Source organism: Phoca vitulina, unplaced genomic scaffold, assembly GCF_004348235.1.
Source record: "Phoca vitulina isolate PV1807 unplaced genomic scaffold, GSC_HSeal_1.0 scaffold25, whole genome shotgun sequence".
NCBI classification, from domain to species: Eukaryota; Metazoa; Chordata; class Mammalia; order Carnivora; family Phocidae; genus Phoca; species Phoca vitulina.
The window spans coordinates 34134265-34156074 of record NW_022589728.1 but is presented as its reverse complement, the minus strand read 5'-3'; the positions used below and the strand labels follow the sequence as shown (position 1 = coordinate 34156074).

The 21810-nt window shown below is 37.1% G+C and overlaps 1 protein-coding gene and 1 pseudogene across 5 annotated transcripts in view; one reads left to right on the top strand and one right to left on the bottom strand.

Annotated features, from left to right (window-relative positions):
- Positions 1–21810, bottom strand: part of WWP1 (WW domain containing E3 ubiquitin protein ligase 1) — a 118615-nt gene that overhangs the window by 91482 nt on the left and 5323 nt on the right. For 2 of the 5 annotated variants that reach the window (XM_032421951.1, XM_032421948.1), the window contains exon 2: positions 6430–6525. The exons of 1 other annotated variant lie outside the window; for it this stretch is intronic. The gene's annotated coding sequence lies outside the window, so the exon portion shown is untranslated. Of the gene's footprint in view, positions 1–5607; positions 6526–21810 lie in introns of all 5 variants that reach the window. 2 more of the 5 variants (XM_032421949.1, XM_032421947.1) reach the window with 2 other exon arrangements.
- Positions 513–2848, top strand: LOC116643162 (annotated as a pseudogene).

Genomic DNA, 21810 nt, shown 5'->3' with positions numbered 1-21810 from the left:
CAGGAAACAAACTGAGGGTTGCTGGAGTGGGGGGTGGGGTGGGAGGGATGGGGTGACTGGGTGATAAGACACTGGGGAGGGTATGTGCTCTGGTAAGTGCTGTGAATTGTGTAAGACTGTTGAATCTCAGATCTGTACCTCTGAAACAAATAATGCAATATATGTTAAGAAAAAAAAAAAGAAGAAGATAGCAGGAGGGGAAGAATGAAGGGGGGGAAATCGGAGGGGGAGACAAACCATGAGAGACGATGGACTCTGAAAAACAAACTGAGGGTTCTAGAGGGGAGGAGGGTGGGAGGATGGGTTAGCCTGGTGATGGGTATTAAAGAGGGCACGTTCTGCATGGAGCACTGGGTGTTACGCACAAACAATGAATCATGGAACACTACATTTAAAACTAATGATGTAATGTATGGTGATTAACATAACAATAAAAAATTTTTAAAAAAAGAATGAAAGCAAAATACAGAAAAGAACATACTAGACAAATATAAAAAAAAAGAAAGCTGGGATCAGTGATAATAGCATGCAAACAGCATTATTAAGGAGAACAAAGAAAATGATACAAGGTGCAAATAAGTAAGTAGACCTAAAACTATGAATTTGCATGCTTAAAAGAAAACGCTCCCCAACATAGTGGCCTAAGCAAAAAAGATGGGGAAGACTATCTCCCAAACAGACTTCCTGGCTGAGGATGGTAGCACTGGTGGGGAAAGCATGTCTGTCCCCAAACCAGTAAGCTGGACTGATCTGGAAGATGTTTCAACTACGTGGCACAAAAATGATGACAGCATGTATAAGGCACCTGCAACTGACCACTGCTCCACAGGCTGCCTGGCAACCTAGTATCAACCAGAGCCATCTTCCCCAATTGCTACTCTATGCTACTTCTCTAGGGAACACAACTTATGATGTGACAGAAGTCTACATTAAGGAATTCTTTAGCGGATTAAATACCAGTGTAGTGCATTTACCATTTGAACCCAGCAAGCCAGAGAGGTTGAAAGGTTTTGATCCCATGGAGTTTGAGAGCCTGCCTTCCTTGCTCAGTACCGAGCCTCAATGAAGAGTCTCTGGTTAACAAAATTTCAATGGACACTCTTGATCAAGCTCAAGAGAGAGACAAGGATGCTCATTCTTTTGACTGAGCAAGAAATCGGGATTCTCACAAAACATCCAAACAGCCTGGATGACTACCTAGAAGAGGTGATGACAGCTTTGAAGGCAAACATCATAATCATTATGGAGGCCAGGATTGCTATGATGACTAACACAGCAGAGACTATGACTGAGGCTATGACTCCAGGATTAAACAGCAGCAGAAGTATATACGGTAGTGGGTATAATAGGGATGATGACTACAGAGGAAGTGGGACCACCAGGAAGACCAATATGATAGACATGATGTTTAGTTGAGGAGCTCCAAAGACAATTATTCTGGGGATGATTACATGTGATGACAGAGGTCCCTCTCAAAGAACCAAACTGAATCTAAAGCTTCAGAGTACTCCTAAGGAAGATGACTCCTTGGCTGGCACTTCCCAGTCGAGTCAAGCAGCTTCTATGTTTGGAGCAGCAAGGCCTATTGACCCAGTTATAAGAGAACAAGAAGTAGAAAAGCAGCTACAGAAGGAACAGGAGAAATCGCAGCATCAGCTAGATGAACCAGAACTAGAATGACAGCCTTAGAAGAAACACCCACACTGGCAAAGTGAAAAAACTCAGAAACAAGAATGGTCAAGGACAGGAAGTTTCTCATCTCAAACTGGGACCTCAGCTGCATCAGAAGTCAGAGCAGGATGCACAAAGGAGAGAAAGTGAGAAATCTGGAAAATGGAATACTCAGTACGGCAGAAGACTGCCACTCTCCAACTTCTAATCTTCCCAAACCTGATTAGCTGCTAAAGGTAATGCTGTCCCCTCCATTAAAAGTGGATGCTTGGGTGAAGTGAAGTGTTAATTCTTATGCTTGATTTCAGAGCTCAAACAGAACAGCAATCTCCTAGAAGGGAAGGGGGAAAGTAGCTCCAGCTCACCATCTCAGGAAGGATCAACCTGAAAAGATAAAAATAAACTAGATGAGGTGAGAGTGTCCAAAAAGTAGAAGCAGGAAGTCCAGCATGGCCCAAGACATGAAGGGAACAAAGACAAATGGAAGGAGTCTGAAAGGAAACATGGCAAAAAGGATCAAAATTCCAAATATGGGGGCTCCTGGGTAGCTCAGTCGGTTATGTGTCTTGATCTCATGGTCCTGAGTTTGAGCCCCGCGTTGGGCTCCACACTAGGTTTGGAGCCTACTTAAAAAAAAAAAAAAAAAAAAGTCCAAATCTGCACCTGAGCCAAAGACACCTGAAGAATCCAGCCTGTAAGTTCAGTACTGTTAAGTATTCCACTCTCCCAGCTGATGGATAAGGTTAAAATGAGGGGGGAAGATCATCCTGCACTTTTTCCTGCTCTCTAGCTACCCTGAAACATTCCTGAACAAATCGAATATCTATCCAAACAAGACAAAATATCCAGATAAACTCACCATCTCTTGGCAAGGGGAAAAAAGCCTCAAAGGATTTTTAGAACTACAGGAAGAAATTTACAAATTGGCATTGCTGTAGGTGATTTCAACACAGTCCAATTTTTCATAGGTCAAATAAACCAAAAAATAAAAATAAAAACAAAATGATGAACAAGCAGGACTTAACAAACATATATAGGTATAAGGTTCTATAACCTTATACCCAACTGTTAGAAAATAAACATTCTTCTCAAGCATAAATGAAGCATATAGAAAACCAATACATACTGGTACATAATGAAAATCTCACTGAATTTCAAAGAATATGTATAATGTTGTTCCTAGGTGCTGACCATATACAATTAAGTAAAAAAAAAAAAAAAACCAATAATAGGGAGCGCTTGGGTGGCTCAGTTGGTTAAGGGTCTGCCTTTGACCCAGGTCATGATCCCGGGGTCCTGGGATTGAACCGTGCATTAGGCTCCCTGCTCAGCAGGGAGTCTGCTTTTCTGTCTCCCTCTGCCCCCCCCCCATGTGTGCACACGCTCACGCTCTCTCTCATAAATAAATAAATAAAATCTTAAAAAAACCAATAATGGAATATGAATTTTAAAAACACAAATAGAAAAAAACTTCTAAATATTTCATGGGTCAGAAGAAACCATGCTGAAAAAATTTTTTAAAACTATTAAGAACTGAATGATAACGAAGGTACCATATAAAAATTGGTGGGATACAACAAAAGTTAACTTAGAGGCAAATCTATAGCCTTAAACACTTATACTAGGAAAAGAAGAAAGGCTGAAAATTAGTAAGTAAATAGGCCAATTTGTTAAGCTAGAAAGCAATCAACAGAGTAAACCCCAAAAAAGTACAAATAATAAAGAAAAGAAACTAATGAAGTAGAAGAAAGGTAACAAGTATTAACAAAGGGGAGGCTGGGTGGCTCAGTCAGTTGAGCATCGACTCTTGATTGCAGCTAGGGTTGTAATCTTGGAGTCGTGGTATTGAGCCCTATGTTGGGCTCCGTGCTCAGCATAGAGTCTGCTTAGGTTTCTCCCTCTCCCTCTCCCTCTCCCCCTCCCCCTGCTTGCACACATGCTCATGCTCTCTCTCTGAAATAAATAAAATCTAAAAAAAAAAAAAAAAAAAGGATTTAACAAAGTTAGCATTCTTAGAAAACACTAAAAAAATAAATGCCTGACAAGACTGACGAAGGGTAAATAAAACAAAACAAAATAGGAAGCCCCAAAAGAGACCAAGGTATGTAAGGACATCCTCAGGTAACAGATGTAACAATGCAGATCTGAGGAATAAGAGGGACAACTAAATAATACTGAAATTACCTATATGGAAAAACTAAATTGGATCCTCACATCATATACAAAATCAATTCAAGATGGATTAGTGATGTACATATGAAAGACAAACTTTAAAATTTTTAAAAGAAATTAGAGCAGAAAACTACTGGTTTTGTGCCCTGCCAGAAAAGGATTTCTTAAACAAGCATACCAACCAAAAAAGAAAAGTGTGAATATTTTGACTATGTGGAAACCAAGAACTTCTGTCTATCATAAAACATAATAAAGCAAATTAAAAAGATAAGCTACAAACTGGAAGATATTTACAAAACACAAAGCTGATTAAAGATTAGTATTTAAACTATATAAGAATGTCTACAAAAAACAGGATAAAAAAACACAAGTAGTCAAATGGGCAAAAAAACTTGAACAGGAATTTTATAGAACAAGGAAACTTGTAAGGCCAATTAGTATATGAAAAGATGCAGAATCTCATTATTCATCAGTGAAATACAAGTTAAGACCACATGAGATGTTATTTTTAAACTTACTAGAAAAATAAACTCACTAGAATGATAAAAACTAGAAATGTTGACAGTACCAAATAATGGCCAAAAAAAAAAGTAAAGAAGGTGGTGGCTCCTATAGAATGCTACTAGGTGTTTAAATTGGTAAAATCCTCCTGGTAGGTGTTAAAATTGGTATAATTGCTGGAAAACAATTTGGCATTATCACATAAAGTTGAAATTTTGCACGTCCTTCAGTGAGCTTCTAGGTACACAGTATAGAAATTTTTGTACTTGTGTGCCAAATGTAAGCATACTTAAAAATAACAAAAAAAAGTAAAAAGAAAAATACTCAAACATCCACTGGTAGAAAAATGGTTAAATGAATTAGGCTAACTCACACAATGGAACATTATACAGCAGTGAGAATGAATGAACTATAGCTGTAGGCAACAACATGAATGGGTCTTAGAAACATAATAGTGAATGAAAAAAAAATACAAATGAAGTTCTGAGTATTAACATCTTCCTCTCACTGAGTCCCACCTCAAAGATTTAACATTCTACACTGAGGTCATCAAGAAATGTTTCCAACTCTTAAACACAAAGAAAGAAATGAGTTCTCTTGGCAGTTATCATGACCTCATCTTTTCCCATGCATTTCCTTTGAAAATACAACAATTCCATGATTGAGAAAGAAACACGGAGACGTTGTAGATCCTGAGTCTCAAATGCTTACACAGTCAACAAACAACTGAATGAAACCCACTGAAGAAATGCTGAGGTCCAAAGGGAAATTAGATGACAAACTGTCACTCTTCCAAGAAGTACACTGTGAATCTAATCGAAACATTTCTGCACAAACTAAGAAAACTTAGTATGGAAATACTTCTGCTATATTTCTACACTCTGGATAAAGCATTTTATTTTGTATGTGGTGCAGCAATAACCACACAGTCCAGAAATAAGTCTCCAGCACTATTTTGTTATAAACTTGGATGTGCACACTGAAATTTTTCTATGTATTCTTTTATGATACTTGAATGCTTTCTTTGAAATGTATAGACTTGTAAAATAGGTTTTCCTCTATAATAAAATACCATTTGTGCAAAGTTTACAAAGGCTATAAACAATTATTAAACTCAAAACAAAAAAATACATTTGTGGTATTATAATTTTAAAAAGAGATAAAAAAATTCAGAATAGCAGTTACTTCAGGGGTTGGGGAAAGACAGGAACATGCAGTTACAGAGGTGCTCACAGGTAGCTCTTCAACTGTATTGGTACTGACCTAGTTCTTAAGTGGTTGGTTCCCAAATGTTTGTTTTTATTATTAACTTCCACATGTTACACATATTCTGGCATGTTCCAGTTACAGAATTTTTAAAAATTTCAAGAATGCATGGAAGGCAAGGAAGTAGATAAAGTGCAGATCACTAATTCATCAAGTGTGATGGTAAGGGAGCATGTCTATAGCCTGTGCAGGAAAAATAGGAAAGGACAAAGCTTTCACACAGATGATGTGATTAGTCTTCCAAAAAAAACACAATTCTTCCTCTGAACAATGGATGAAGGATCTAAGGAAAGGTAAAGATATTAATTCATTTGGAGGTAGATTAAAAGAAAATTGAGGAACCTTATTAGTCAATTAGAAAGATAACTGATGATAATAAAGAAGATAAACAGGCACAGGATTTGTTATTTTGAGTACATGCTCCTGATAATCAGTAACTGCAAATTTAAACTGCAAAACACGACAGAGATAGTTCAAAATTGGTACCTTTTTGCCCTAAAAGGGAAGGAATAATGCAAATAAAATAATCAAATTCAACATACAATCAGTTCCCATACTTCATTTAATAACATAAAGTTGTGTGACACTTAAAATACAATGTACTGCTATATATATTTTTTAATCTGGCATTATAATAACACTGTATGAGTAGGGAGGTACTGTTCTCATCTTACAGATGAGGAAATTGTGCCTCAAAAGTGTTAAAAGTCTATAGTCTTATTTTTTATGACAATGTAGGTCTAGAGAGGTATAATTATCAATAAATGGAGTTTGTGCTAGGTATAGTCTTAGTTAAAAAAGAAGTTGCTCATCACTTACTATGTACCAGGAACTGTGCTAGACACTGGGGATATAAAGATGAGTAAGACACGATTCCTTCTTTCAAGGAGCTCATAGTCTAGTGAGGAGACAAACCTGTAAACAAATAAAGAGCTTTCAGTGTTACAGTTACTAAAACAGATGCAAAATGTAAAGTAGTACATCTGGGGCACACAAGAAAAAGTGGGTAATTCAAACTACAGGAATCAGGAAAGGGTTCACAGAAGATAACCAATCTTAGAATGAACTGTGTCTTGAAGTATAATTCTTTAAGAGAAAACTACAGAAAGCATGGAGCATTCAGAGAGCTACTGGAATGGCTGGAAAATGGAAAGTAAGGACAGTGACAAGTGATAAGGCTAACAGGCTAACAGAGTATTCTAAATTGTAGAGGATTCTATGGAATAGTTTATATGGCATTCAAAATACAGCAAGCATGGTGGTTTATTTGGTTTTTTTTTTAAAGATTTTATTTATTTATTTGAGAGAGAGAGAATGAGAGAGAGCAAGCGCACAAGTGAAGTGAGGGCCAAGAGGGAGAAGGAAACTCCCCGCTGAGCAGGGAGCCCGACGTGGGACTCCAGGATCATGATCTGAGCCAAAGGCAGTCGCTTAACCAACTGAGCCACCCAGGCGCCCCAAGCATAGTAGTTTAAAGTTTATCATAAGGTAACTGATAGACACCAGTGGGTTTCAATAACAGAGAATCACATTCGAGAAGAGTAACTTTGGCAGGAGTGGGGTTAGATTTAAAATACTGAGTTTATCTGAACCAGAGCAGGTAGCATGAGGGAAAAAACTCAGGAAATATATAAGATCTTTGACTAGATGGTTTTGGGACAGCTGATGGTTAGAAAGGATTCTGAACAACTAAAATTTCCCACTTCACTGTCTGGGTGGATGAAGGTGCCACAACCAGGATAGGGAGCAGAAGAGGAGCAAACTGTGGGAGACAATACAGTACAAAGTTTAAGAGCCAACTCCTCAGTCATACTATTTTGATTTCATCTATCCTACCACTTAACAGCTGTGTGACCAACTATGGCAAAAGGAAAAAACAAAGTCTGAGTTTTAACAAACTTCTGAGCAAATTGGTTATTCATCCAAATGAATTTAGGTCATAAACTATGCCCACAGTTATATGTAAGCTGATTTTGTCCAGCTCAAGCCTTTAAAAATGCCACAGAATTGTATAAGTTATTATTCAACTGCAAAGAATAGAGAGTCCTGAATATAGATAATTAACTATGCTTCCAGTCTTCCAAGGTTATAGGCCTACTGAATCCCCACTTAGAAGATGTATCTTAATTGCCTGCTTACTTCAAGATGGCCTTTTTTTCTAAAGATTTTATTTGTCAGAGAGGGAGAGAGCGAGAGAGCGTGCGTGCACGCACACATACAGCAGGGGGAGGGGCAGGCGGAAGGAAAGCAGGCTCCAGGCTGAGCAAGGAGCCAGATGAGGGACTGGATCCCAGGACCCCAAGATCATGACCTGAGCCCAAGGCAGATGCTTAACCGACTAGCCACCCAGGCATCTCAAGATGGCTTTCTTAAGTAAAGAAGACTTCTACTTTCAGAAGCAATATTAAGAAAAAAGAACAACAAATCTGATCCATTTTGCATGCTATGCATAGGATCAAGGCTTGGAAAAGCCAGAAAACTACCATCACATATCTATCTGCCTGGATCAATTTCACACGTAACTGACTGCCTAGTCTGTAAAGTGGGCATGGCAAGGACACAAAAATGGTGGAAGACAAAAGTCCCAACTTCAATACTTAGTCTAGTTTTGAAGACAGTATTAATACATAGTAAACATTTCAGTAACAAGACAGGATGGTACATAGTCAGGTGCTAGAGATGTTTCATCTAATGAATGTGGAACTTGGAAGGTCACAAAGCCCGCATTTAAGCAAAGCTATTTATCAACTGCACAAAATTTAAAACTCAATGAAAGTGGCCAATATATAGATGAAAAAAGCAGCTTCCCTGCCCCTAAAATATCCAAGATTTAGCAACTCTAAAGCAGAAAATAAGTATTTCATAAAAGCATAGACTACAAAATAGGGGACTTAATTTTAACAATACAGGAATGTTACTTCCATATAGATATCATTTATAAAAAGGTATTGTCGGTCATTTCAATTCATTTACAAAATGGGACCGTTAATGAGAGGGTGACTAACTTACACTGATTTGCCAGGACCATCCACGTTTTAGTTCTGCTCCCACAGAAACCTCTCACTTTGGGGCACACCAGGGCATTTGGTAACCTTAGTAAACAATATAATGGCTCTAACTGTGTGGGCAGCTTTTTTGATGTATCTCAAAGAGATTTTTCTTGTGGAGTCCTGTTATAATAATAAAGCACAATCCTGTTAAATTTTGTATTTCTGGATGACCTAAATATTCAGAAAGGAAAAATCAACTTTACAGGGACTACAACTCATCAGCAGGCTTCAATATTACACCACTAGGTCTACACGTTGGGGGAAAGGAAAAGGAAGGAGCAAGAAGTTTTCTCAATACCAGTGTCTTTTAGCCCTCAGAATTGTTTACTTTTACCAAACTCCAAATAATTACCACTGTGGTCTCCTAAGGATCCAAAGACGTTTCCAACTTCCTGAATAGCTTCTTAATACTCAGGCCCCTGTTCTTCCCCACACCACACCATCATCCTTACTCTTATCTCTGCATGTATGCCAACAACTCCATGGCCTTGTATCCCACTGGCCAATCTCATTCCACTGACCAGCAGGGCTGTCCCCAAAGCTCTACCACCACACGTTTCCTTTACAATCTGTCCACTTAACTCAGGGTCTCCAGTCTCTCCAGCTCTTCTCTGTCCTACCAGCACCTAGTGGCAATATCATCACTACTCTCTGTTTTCATAGCACTTCGCAGTTTCAAAATTTCACAAACATTTCTTTTTTTTTTTTTTTTTTTAAGATTTTATTTATTTATTTATTTGACAGAGAGAGAGAAACAGCATGAGAGGGGATAGGGTCAGAGGGAGAAGCAGGCTCCCCGCCGAGCAGGGAGCCCGATGCGGGACTCGATCCCAGGACTCCGGGATCATGACCTGAGCTGAAGGCAGTCGCTTAACCAACTGAGCCACCCAGGCGCACCAAACATTTCTGTTTGGAAGAGAAGCTAGCTGATTTCTTAAAAAGTTTACTTGTCCACACTGACCTAAGTATCACTGATTGATCCTCTTAAATGCAAAACACAGGAACATCACCCTCCTGATAATTTACAAGTGCCACTGGGTAAAAAAAAAAAAGCCAACAAAATCAAACCCCAAAAAAACCACTTTTAAACTCTGTCATTCCAGTGACTTATAAAGCACTTGCAGTATCTACCAGACAAAGGACAAATAAAGATGGGCATCTACAGGTACTTTGTAACTTCTGACTATGGTTCGGTATCTATCTTAATCTAAAAATGCCTATCTAATCACAAGTTCTAATAAACTCACCTTTCCTCCATCCTTCTGTACTTTCAATTTTAAAGTTCCTTTTAGTGAACTATATTATGGCACTTCACAGAAGGAGCACAGGAAAATTTTTTTTAATGAAAAAAAATGTATGTATCTTCAAAATGCCAAATTTCCTAAATCACTATCTCCAACTCATTATTTATCTCCACTCAATTTCAGATTTTCAACCAGAGGAGGTAAATACATTAATTTTCCCAAACCTTTTGGTTCTGTTTTCACTCATCCTCCAATTTTTACCTCTACTTTCCCATCAACACAAATCTAGACCTCTTTTGACTTTTTTCTTCAAGATATATCTTGTATCTCCCGTTTCATAAATTCACTCTCCCTATTTTTAAATCTCACTTTCTTGTGTACAGTGAGTTTATATTCAACTGTATCTTTTAAGTGTTAGTCCTCTCAATTACACAGATAATCTGCTTTACCATAAACTGATCTGAAAATTTTCTTTTCATTAATGTTATCTACTGCCACTTCAAGCTAACAAGCAAAAATAAATAAAAATCTTAACACTGAAATGTATCATACACATCACAATTTTAATTTCCTGATAAGCACTAAATCTTGATCCATCTGTAGATTCCATTTTTATTGCCAATTTTAATCATTTCCAAACTATGTGAACTCCTTGCTCTCAAAATTATTCTATGACCAACCTAAACATTGGTTATATAGTTATTTTAAACTTCTTTCCCTTCCTGAAATCAACAAACATTTGCACTATTATTGTATATCCTTACTGAGACAGTCAAAAGCCTTGCTGATTTTAACCTATGCCTCCTCAAATTACCATGGCATACACCCTAATGAACTGCTGCCCATTAAATTCCTACAATTTACTTCCTCATTGCTCTTCACATAAAGTTCACTCTATTGACAGAAAATCATGTCCAATAGCTAGTCAAGCTATTTAACTCAATTCTCTTTCTTATTCTAGTTAGTTCTAATCAAGTTACTTCTAGATTCTGGTTACTTCAAATTCCATCTACTTCCTTGCCTTCAAATCAGCCTGCATCGCACCCAGCAAGACCCCAGTCACAGCACAAACATGATCACAGTAACTTCCTTTTCTTATCAAGGTGCTTGCCCTCAATTGATGAGAAATAGTTACAAAATAGTTACCTATCCAAAGCAAAACTAACCACCCATCCTTTCAAACAAATGTATTTCATATAAACTTCAGCCAGCAAAACTGCTAGGGTCTGCTAGCCTATACAGAATGCAAAGTCCCTCCGAAAAAGGTACTAAATAATTAATAGTAGAATTTGGACAACAGACTAGAGGCTCAACTAGCAATAACGATGACACACCGAAATAAAGGCCAGTCCAGAGGATCAAATAGCAAAGATATTTATATTCTGAGCTGACAGAAGCGCCAGGTTTGCTCTTTTCCAAGTCCGAGGTTAACAATTTTTTTAAAAAATTACACTTACTGCAAACTTAATACTCTAAACATCTAGTAACGTTTGAAGTTACAGGAAACACAAGTCAAGCCCTGTCAACAACTAAACTATCACTTGTAGAAGCCTTTCAGTCTGTTTGGTGGTCCAATTATTTCTAATGAAGTGGGGGAAGTAATAAACTATTGAAAATAAGAAACCATCATTTACCAAAGTCTAGTTTGAATTTGGATTTGAATTTCTACTCCCATGTTTACTCAGAGGCAGCATAATAGTGGTTAAGAGTGCAAATTCTGCAGCCAGACTGCCGAGATGCAAATCCTGGCTCCACCTGACTACTACATTCAACTTTTGGCAAGCTTCTTTACCTCACAGTGCCTCAGTTTTTAAATCTATAAAACGAACTGATACGTACCTTATGAGTCAATACTGACAAAGCGCTAAGAAAAGTACCTAGCACACAACAAACAAACTACATATTGGGCATTTCTTTTAACAATTTTTCTGAATTAAGTCATTCAGCATATATATAACAGACACGTTTTCAGATGTGTTAAACAGTAGGAATACAAAAATCATCTGAGCTACGCTCTCTGCCCTCAGTGAGTTTATAATTTAGCACTGAAAACAGGCAAGGAAATCAGCAGCTTTAAGCTCATTGACAGGGCTGTGCGGAGTACTACAGAAGTACAAAAGAGGAGCACGTAAATCAGATTTGGTGGGAAGAGGTGAAGAAATGTCAGGAAAGGATTTGGAGAGATGGTAACAGTAAGATAGGTAAAAAGAGAGAACTGTCCACTGGGCAATATGGATGTTAGCAGCAGACCCTTAGAAAAGGCGATTTTAATAGAGTGGTAGAGCCAAAAGTCAATGGCTTAAGAAACCACTGTTTAGATGTTTGACTGTAAAGGAAAAGACAGATACAAACTTAAAGGGAGGTATTCATAGGTTTGTTTTTAATGGAAGATAGAAGAGACTTGAATGTATTTTCAGACAGGAAGAAGTTGAAGTCATAGAAGAAATGATGATTACTAAGACAAGATCTCTGAGAAGGCAGGGTTAGTTGAGATTTAACAGAGGTATAGACATAAATAGCCCACACTGAGGCTAGACAGAGAAAAGAAATGGGTGAGAATGCAGATTATCTCTGCGTCTGAGAAGAAAGTTAAGGAGGTTTTACCTACCAACTTCCTCAATGAAGGAGGCAATCTTTGAGACACTGGGAATACAATGGTCAATAAAAATAGACAATATTACCTGTTTTAAGAGCAATATGGCTAGGTAAGGAATTCGAGACAAAAAGAGCAGAGACTTGGGTCCAGGGGAGTAACAGTACCAATCCCCAGAGACATGTGAATTTTTTTCCACTTTTTTTTTTTTTTTTAAGATTTTATTTATTTATTTGGCAGATAGAGACATAGCTAGAGAGGGAACACAAACAGGGGGAGTGGGAGAGGGAGAAGCAGGCTTCCCGCGGAGCAGGGAGCCTGATGCGGGGCTCGATCCCAGGACCACGGGATTATGACCCGAGCCGAAGGCAGACGCTTAAGGACTGAGCCACCCAGGCGCCCCTTTTCCACTTCATTTTTAATAGTTCATGTTTAGAAGCAATGACACTAGTCCTACATCAGACTCCTTGCTTGGCGGGGAGCTTGCTTCTCCCTCTGCCTGCCGCTCCCCTTGCTTGTGCTTGCGTGCTCTCTCTCTCTGACAAATAAGTAAATAAACTCGAAGCAATGACACTTATTGTTAGAGCCGTTTAGAGCATAGGTTCCAGAAGAGAAAAGGGAATACTCTAGCTACTATCAAACTACTCCTGGTTATTCAAATGCATCATGTATACATATACTCTTTGCCACCTTCATTCATTAAAATTCAGCTAGAGAAAATAAGATAATTGGTATTCTCCAGAAAAGCTCTTTACCCAAAGCTCACTAATGACATATTTCTAATCCACTACCAGTTTTCCCCAACCTGGCTGCATGTCAGAATCATCTGGGGAACTCTACTGGGGGCTTGAGGTGATTCTCACAGAAACATATGGGTACCGTCAACCCTGATCTACCTAATTTCTAATCACAATTCAGCTCAAGTGTCATCTCTCCAATTTTTGACTAGTTAGCTACTACATGTTTCGTAGCACTGTAACCACATTTATTTCTTTATCTCCCTTATTACACAGTAAATTTATTACAACTCATCTTTATAATTCTAGCCCCTAGCCTAGTGCTCAGCCCTTACTAAACACTCAACAAATGTATGTTCAATGAAGATTCTACAATTCATAAAACATTAACCCCGTAGAACTAGTTAGGGAGGTTAGATTAAAAAAATACCCACTTGGCACAGAACTAAAACTTTAAAATACTATAAAGAAAATCCTGTAAGATCTTATAAACCACCTATACCCTCTTGCATCTTTGCCCTGATAATTCTGGGCACCAAGTCCATATCCACCTTACCAATGTGATTTCATTGCCACAGCCCACAATAATGGCACAATACAAAAATATCCAATACAAAAGTAAAGCATAAATGTTACCTAAAATGCTCATTTGACTTATTAAATACTTAAACATCCAAAAGTATATAAACAAGAGAAAGCTCAAGTTTCAAGTTTAAACTTGAAAACTTCTAGCCCTAACTATTTTATTCAAAATAATTCAGAAGTCCTATGCTAATGCCCAAATTATATATCAATTGGACTCTAAAAGTCTGGGGGGAAGACGGCTGCTTAGAACACAGTACAAATTTCCCCAAAGAAATGTTATAAATGGTGGTAAGATAACAAGACCAAGCCACAAAAGCCTACCAGACCCATAACAGCTGAACCACTTGTACTGTACAAGGAAACCTATTGTTCCACAGAGATGTTTCTGAGCTTCCACAAACACTTCTTTGTGTGCATATGCACTGTTATTGCAAAAATCAAAGAAAAATTCCAAAATAAATTTCTGACACTGAGAAAAAGTACTGAGAGCATTTTGCGTGGTGCCTGGCACACGGTAATTACTCAAAAAATTATAGCTATTTTTATCTAGAATCCTTGATTTCTACCTTTTGTGTTCCTCAAAATAGCTTTATTTTTCTCAATGCATCTGCATTCTAGACTGTAAATTCCAAGAATGCAGGACAAATCTTCACCATTGTATCTACCCTGCCTACCAAAAAGCCCAGCGCACAGGAGTGTTTAATACTTGTTTGCTACTGAAGGTTAATTAGTATCAACCGCATCTCAAAAACAATTGAGTAACCCCAGGCTTGAAACCAAATAGCCTTATTTAGTTTTTAGATGGTCTTTTAAATGAACTGTATTTCTCAAATTGATTTTTTTCCCTTTATTATCATCAAAATGAAAAAAAAAGTGTAAAAATTCATGTAGAATATATTCCTCTAAGAGTCACCAGCTTAGAAAACACTGCTCAAGGCAACAATCTCACTAAATGGCACAGTGAGACAGGGCATCTAAATTTCTCTGGGCTTTGGTAATCCTATTAAATGACAGAACATATTGAGATTTTCTAACTTACAAATGCTTGTCTAAAAACACTGCATATTTCATGAAAACATAAAAGAGTAGCAATCATCCATAATCTTTGCACCAACCCAACCCACAACTGTTTTCATTTTTATAGGATTATTTTCCTCCAATAAGTTTCTTTTTTACAAAGTTGCAATCCAGGTATACAAATCATTTGTTTTCTACTCCCCACCCCCATTTACAGTAAGAACTGCCTACTACAAACTTGACTGAACCCTTGGCCAACATCAGAGAAAGCTTATAATTGTAAAAACAGTGGTAAAAAAGTGTTGCCACTTTTCTAGAAGGCCACAAGATGGGGATATTGCTCCATAAAATGCACCTTTAAAAATATATAACTACATTATACCAACTTCCCCAAAAATGAAATAAACAGTTTTCCTCTACTGGAAGTTAGGTATATAAAAAATGTTTGTACTTTGTTTACTAGAAAACATTAGTGAGGACAAAAACATATTCATGAAATTTAGCAGCAATTATTCTAATTAAGCTAAACAGTTAAGGTCCTTAAAAACAAAACAAAAACACAGGACTTTGTCACTATTACTGTATCTTTTATCACACCAATCCTTCCTTCTCTCCTTGCTCCATTCTCTTCCTCCTCAGGTCATAATAAAAAAGTGAAACACATTTTTGCTTATGCATTGACTAATTTTATTTTTCATAATTATTCTTAATTTGGGGAGATGATCCTTATTTTCCTGTTTTAAAAAAACTGACACTAAGATTTATTTACATCAGCAAAGGAAAACTACACCAAAATGATATCAGTAATGAGAATGAGATAGCTTTTCTAATTTGCTATAATTTCTCAGTTTCTCATAATATGCAATATGTTTACAATAGCAAAATACCAAAACTTTTCAAGCAAAACACTTTTGTATTTGATAATTTTTCTTCCACGCCTTAGTGGGTATCAGTAGAAAACAGGTTTCCCACTCCTGTGCTGCATTACTCAACTAACAAAATAAAATTCAAATAACACCGAGCATCTTAAAACTTAAGTTTCAAACGTACAGATTCAACTTACAGTAATAAAGCTGTGTAAACACTTCCTAAGCAGAAGTCTAAAATGATGGAGTATGACTACCCGGGGCCAACTGCACTACATGAGGTGTCTAAGTGACACAGAAACAGCCAGTCTTAAACCTGGAATCTGAATCAGGTCTCTGACTCCAAAACTAATAAGAATACCATGACCATCTATCGGATTCCTATTATTTAGCAGTCACATTACAAAAAAACCCCATCTCTGATATTTTCAATTACCCTTCAGAGTCAATTATTCCTACCAACAAATGAAAAAATTAGGTTTTAGGAATTTAAGTAAATTGCTGAGGGCCATAAAACCAGTGTCAGGTTTTGACTTTCAGATCTCCTGGGCTCAAAGCCAATGCTCTTTTTACTATGTTTCACTACAAAAACAGAATATAAAAAACAAAATGCTAAGCTAAACCTATGCCTTAAACAGAGCATTTTGCTGTATCAATCAGACAGTACTATTCTCTTATATCACTTAAAGATTAAGCAACTTCATAGTAGGGTGGTTTGTGGGGTTTTTAGGCTAGTCATTAAAAATGCTTTTCTGAAAATTGAGAAAGAACAAGTAATCTAAAAAAGATAATGTATAAAATGTAAACACGCTAACAATGAAAGAAGTAAGCTGTTGGGATCATGATTCATAAATTCTGGGAAAAACATCCACGGCACACAGCATTCTTACTTTTGCAAGGATCAAACTTAATGTAATTATATTATGTACAATCTCATATTTCAAAATGACACAAACATTTCCATAAATAATTGGTTGTTTGTTTGTTTCAAAGTATGGTATTTTAATATCATAATACTTGCTTTCCAGACTTTTTTCCTTTGAATCCAGTAATGTTTTAACATTTGGTATTCTTCAAACACACAGTATCTGCTTGTCTAAAAACATTGAAACTCATGAAAGTTTGGAGTCAAGCTGAGAGGTGATTAAGAGACTTACTCAGGGACACAAAGTTTCTTTTTTTTTTTTTTTTTTTTTAAAGATTTTATTTATTTGACAGAGAGAGACACAGTGAGAGAGGGAACACAAGCAGGGGGAGTGGGAGAGGGAGAAGCAGGCTTCCCACTGAGCAGGGAGCCTGATGCGGGGCTCGATCCCAGGACCCTGGAACCATGACCTGAGCCGAAGGCAGACGCTTAACAACTGAGCCACTCAGGTGCCCCGCACACAAAGCTTCTTAATGTCAGGCCAAACGCAGGCCTGCTAATGAGGCTAGCGCTCTTCTGCATTGCACTGCTCACTAGGATATCATGACCCAAAGTTAAGTTCATGCCAAAACATTTCCTGATTGTTTCTTAATACATGAAAGATTCTAATTTACTAGCATTTAAGTAGCCATGAAAATTTGCAAATTCTTCAATTCCAAAGTGCCAATTTCTAGTGTGAGAAGAGCATGTTGGAATCATGTAATATAAAGAACATCTTTTAGAGTCAGACAGACCAAGTCCAAACTTCAACTCTACTATTTGTTTATATTTAACCTCTCTGAGTCTCAGTTTTCTTATCTGTAAAATGAGGATACAAAAATGAGTTTTGAGAAGGGGAAAGGAGGTGTTAACATTAACTCTAGGAAACTAGAATTGTTTCTAGAATCTGGAATATAGAAGGTGTGCAATGAGTATTCATTTCCTAACACTTTCCCATCACCACCACCACTCTAGCCACACTCTCAATACTCTGAGGTGGAGAAACTCCAGTATTTTTCTACCATCCTTCCACAATTGTAGAGGACAGTAGTTAAGAAAGACAGTAGGTTAAGAAAGGCATTTCAGTCGCATGGCCATGCTGCAAAATGCTTTGTAGCAAAACCCCCCATATCTGCAGTAAGGATCAGATCAAAATAACATTTAAGCACTTGAAAATATAGTACTGTTAAATCTTTTGTTATAAATACACAATTTCAGGTTTTTAAAGCTACTCGAGTAAGTGATACACAATGTTAGTTTACTATTTAAAAATATTCTTCCTAAGAATTTAAGCAGGCTGCTAAATATAAACTTTCACCAGATATCCTCACTCTTAAAAGTATCAGAATCCAAAATACACAGAAACTGTCCAAAATGAGAAAATCAACTAAACAGCTAAAACTTTACTCCTAGAATAATGTAATTCTTCTCAAGTTTAAAATATGGTAAAAATACAGGACCTGTCATTTATCCACAAATCCAAAACCCAGAAAGCTATAAAAACGTAGTTACTTCATAACTCATTTGGTGGCAAAACCAAACTGACCTGGACTCATTTAACAGCAAAATCTGACTGATGTGTGGCTTTTTATTGCTGTACTTATCCATACTTTAACATCTGCCAAAGACAGTACAGGGTGCTGCCATAAATTTCATTGGGGTTTTACCTAACATCATATATGGAGTGCTTTACCTTTCTAAATTAAAAAAGAAAAAATAAATTCTGAAACACATCTGACATCAACAAGGTATTATGAACATATCCCAGTGAATATTCACTTAATTTTAAGTGCCAGGTGTAAGTCACACAACAAATCTATCAATTAGGTATTACTACTCCTTTACATGAATACCTAGTTTACACACGATAAGATTAGGGCTTAATCCAAGGTTATTTTGACCAAGATCACTTAGCCAATAAAGAAGTGTGAGAATTCAAATCTAGGAGGTCTTACTAAATTTAAGGCCTAAGCAATTAAAAAGCCAACATTTTAGAGGAAAATTAAATCACAAAGAAAGTTTAAATAAGTTATTATTACCAAAACTTTTAACTTAGAACAATGAAATTCCTGAGTATAATGTGCACTCTCCATCCTGGGTATTCAAATCTAAACACTGACACCATATTTCACAGCTCATAGGACAAAGAGAGATGAGTTTATTGTTTTTCTCCTCAAAGCACTAGCCACAAAGTCAGTGAAAACACACACAAAAGCAATACTCAAACAAATGCCAACTAATCCTTTCCACTCAAATTTAGAAAGAATCATGGATCTGGCATGGTTTTTTGTTTTTTTTTTTACCATTTTTACCAAAATGTACTAAACACAATATAAATATGGTTGACATAAACATAGGTCAAGTTTTTCCAGGAACAGCCCAAACATAAAGATTTGTTGTTCCACTCTTAGATATGGTCACAGGACTGAGAAAGGTTTAAGTGACACAGACCCAGGCTGTCAACATCACTGCTCTAAGCAAAAGTTAGAGAAAATAAGCATCAACTTCTTTTCCTGATTGATCGATTTAAACTTTAAATCTTTTCTCATAATGTTTTTCACAAGTCAATGCCCTTAAACTAAGCAACAGCTTTTTCCCAAAAGAGACAGATTATGGCCCCCATCCAACTTACTTCCTACCCAGGGACCAAATTCTAAAGTAGATACACTTCAATCAGAATCTCTATTTTGACTAGGTTATTTAGCTAAGTGAAAAGCAATCAGATTATCTGATAATCACAATATCTAATTTAACTGTTCCAGTAGACATTTTTTTAAGAAGAAAGATCTTTACTCAAAAGAATTTGAGGGGAAATTTTCTTGAACAAGGAAGCCTGATGGATGCCTCTTGCAGGGTTACTTCTCCTGCCTACTCCTTATATAATCACCCTGTATCAGGTTTCTATAGTTTGTCTGGATCAAGGCCTTGGCAATTATCTTAAGCCTCTTTAAACATCTGAAGGGTTCAGATGTTAAGCTCCCTTTGTTTACATTATACATGTGTGTTTACAGAACACCGTAGCTTAAAAAATGGACTCGGAGAACACCAGAACCCCAAATTACTGATTCAGTTTCCGCCAGTTCTCAAAGCAGTATGTATAAAATCATCTAAGATATTTGTTAAAAATGAAGATTCCTGAGCTCCACTATCAAGGACTATACCATAGTTCTCGAATATTCAGGCATCTTGCTGTTTAACAAATACCCCAGATGACTGTGATGCAGACGCTGCACAATGACAGACCGTTCTATACTGTAATTCATCTAATGATGGTGTTAACAATTTCTAGTTCCCAAACTGCACAGCCAAACCATTACCAGCTGACAGACTGCCAGCCATGTTGAGTCAGTATCCTTCTCATATTCATTCCTAACCTTTTGGCACCTATTTTTTAAGTTAAGAGTTGAGATTAGACATGCAGCTCTGATTATGCCAAAGCTAAGCTACAACTCTCTTTGAGTTGAAATGAATGGCTCACAGAAAAAGTGGATTACTTGTTTGAATTTTAACTTATTAATAATAATGAAGAGCTGTAAAAATAATTTAAGAGCTGCTTATGTCCCAGGGACCAGCCTTCCTGCTTTACAAACATTATTTCAATTAATCCTTACAAAAATCCAGTAAGAAAAATATTCTCTACATTTTAAAGAAGAAACTGAAGCAACACTGTATTAAGCAGCATTGACAGAAGTCAGCTCTGCCTGACTTTAAAGCTATAGCTCTTAACACATGCCAGGATGCCTTTAATTCTTGAACTTTTAGAGTGCAGTGATCTAGTTTATTGCTTCTATGGTAAAGTATGTCCTGATTTATACAGAACACACTCATTTAACTAGTTCTCCTCCCCACACTAAGCACAAAAAGTAGTACAACTTGGCAAGCAGGGCCTAATATACGACCGGAGTATCCTACTTCAAGTCAGGACTCAACAGTTTGCTTCCACCCATTCTATTTAATCATAATTATGGGTATACTAGACAGCTATCAAAAGAACTCATTTTCCTTAAATAAAAAAAGCTATCACAGCTACAATTCTGTTAATCCTAGTATATTTTTAAACTACCCTGTAACTACCGTGTAACTTAGGGCAGGGAAGAGTCATAAAGAAACACCTTAAGGTAATTCTATCTGTCCCCTTCTTCGTGTCCTAGCCTTTCCTATTTATATAAATCCTGTTTCTCAGTACATTCAATTACCAAACTCCTCCCCACAACAGCCAACATACTATTTTCAGAAATTTGCAAAGACATTTGCACTAGAATGCAGGGGTTCATTTCTCAGTATATATGAAATGCTTCAAATCTACCTAAATTCTTTAAATGAAATACAGATTTATTATTCCACTCAGAAGCTATAATGTAATAATAATGTAACATTCATCTTCTTCATTCCAGTTAGCCATAACATTACACAGTAGATAACTTGAAAACAACAACAACAACACTACTGAGACTAAGATAAACTGATAAAGGTAAGCGATGAAGATAAAGTGAGAGAAACCCAGCTAAAGAATTAATCTACCTGTTCCTGGTAAGGATAAGCATTACCTTATGCCTTACATTTCCCTAAGGAGAGAGAAGTTACATCCCATTCTCCACAAGGAAAGAGTATTCTCTCCACTATGACTCCTCTCCAAGGAAGAGTGGCTCATCCTAACCTTTTTCTAAAACACTGCAAACAGAAAATAGTATTGGTGAGGCACCAGGTTGTTCAAGGCTTGTCAAGGCCAGAGTGACTGACTGGCCAAGGAGCTCGGCTACCCTAAATGTCATAAACAAAAGGGCAAGGGGGATGGGCCTCTGTCCACCCATAGCCCACTCTGCATAGAGTGCTGACTGGGACATTTGTCTCATCCAATTTGTGAGACTTGGGTAAATCACTGCTTCCAAGCAGCCTGGGCTCTGGGTCCTGCATTTTTTTAGACCCCACTGCCATTAAGTAGAGCAAGTCAATCCTGCCCCATTATGGTAGCATACAGGGTGAAACCCCAGAGGTCCAAAATTTTCTTTTCTACCCAACGACAGTGCCAGTTACTTCCATCTATATAATAAGCCAAATATGCTATTATTTGCATTTCAGACTCCACTTTCCCTCTGACAGACCTAGACTCAAAGTACCAAAAGTACTAGGCAGCTTAAATCTCAGCTTCATAAAAGGTTTTCCAGGTGCCCCATTTTGGTGTAATATAGCTGTTTGGCTTAATC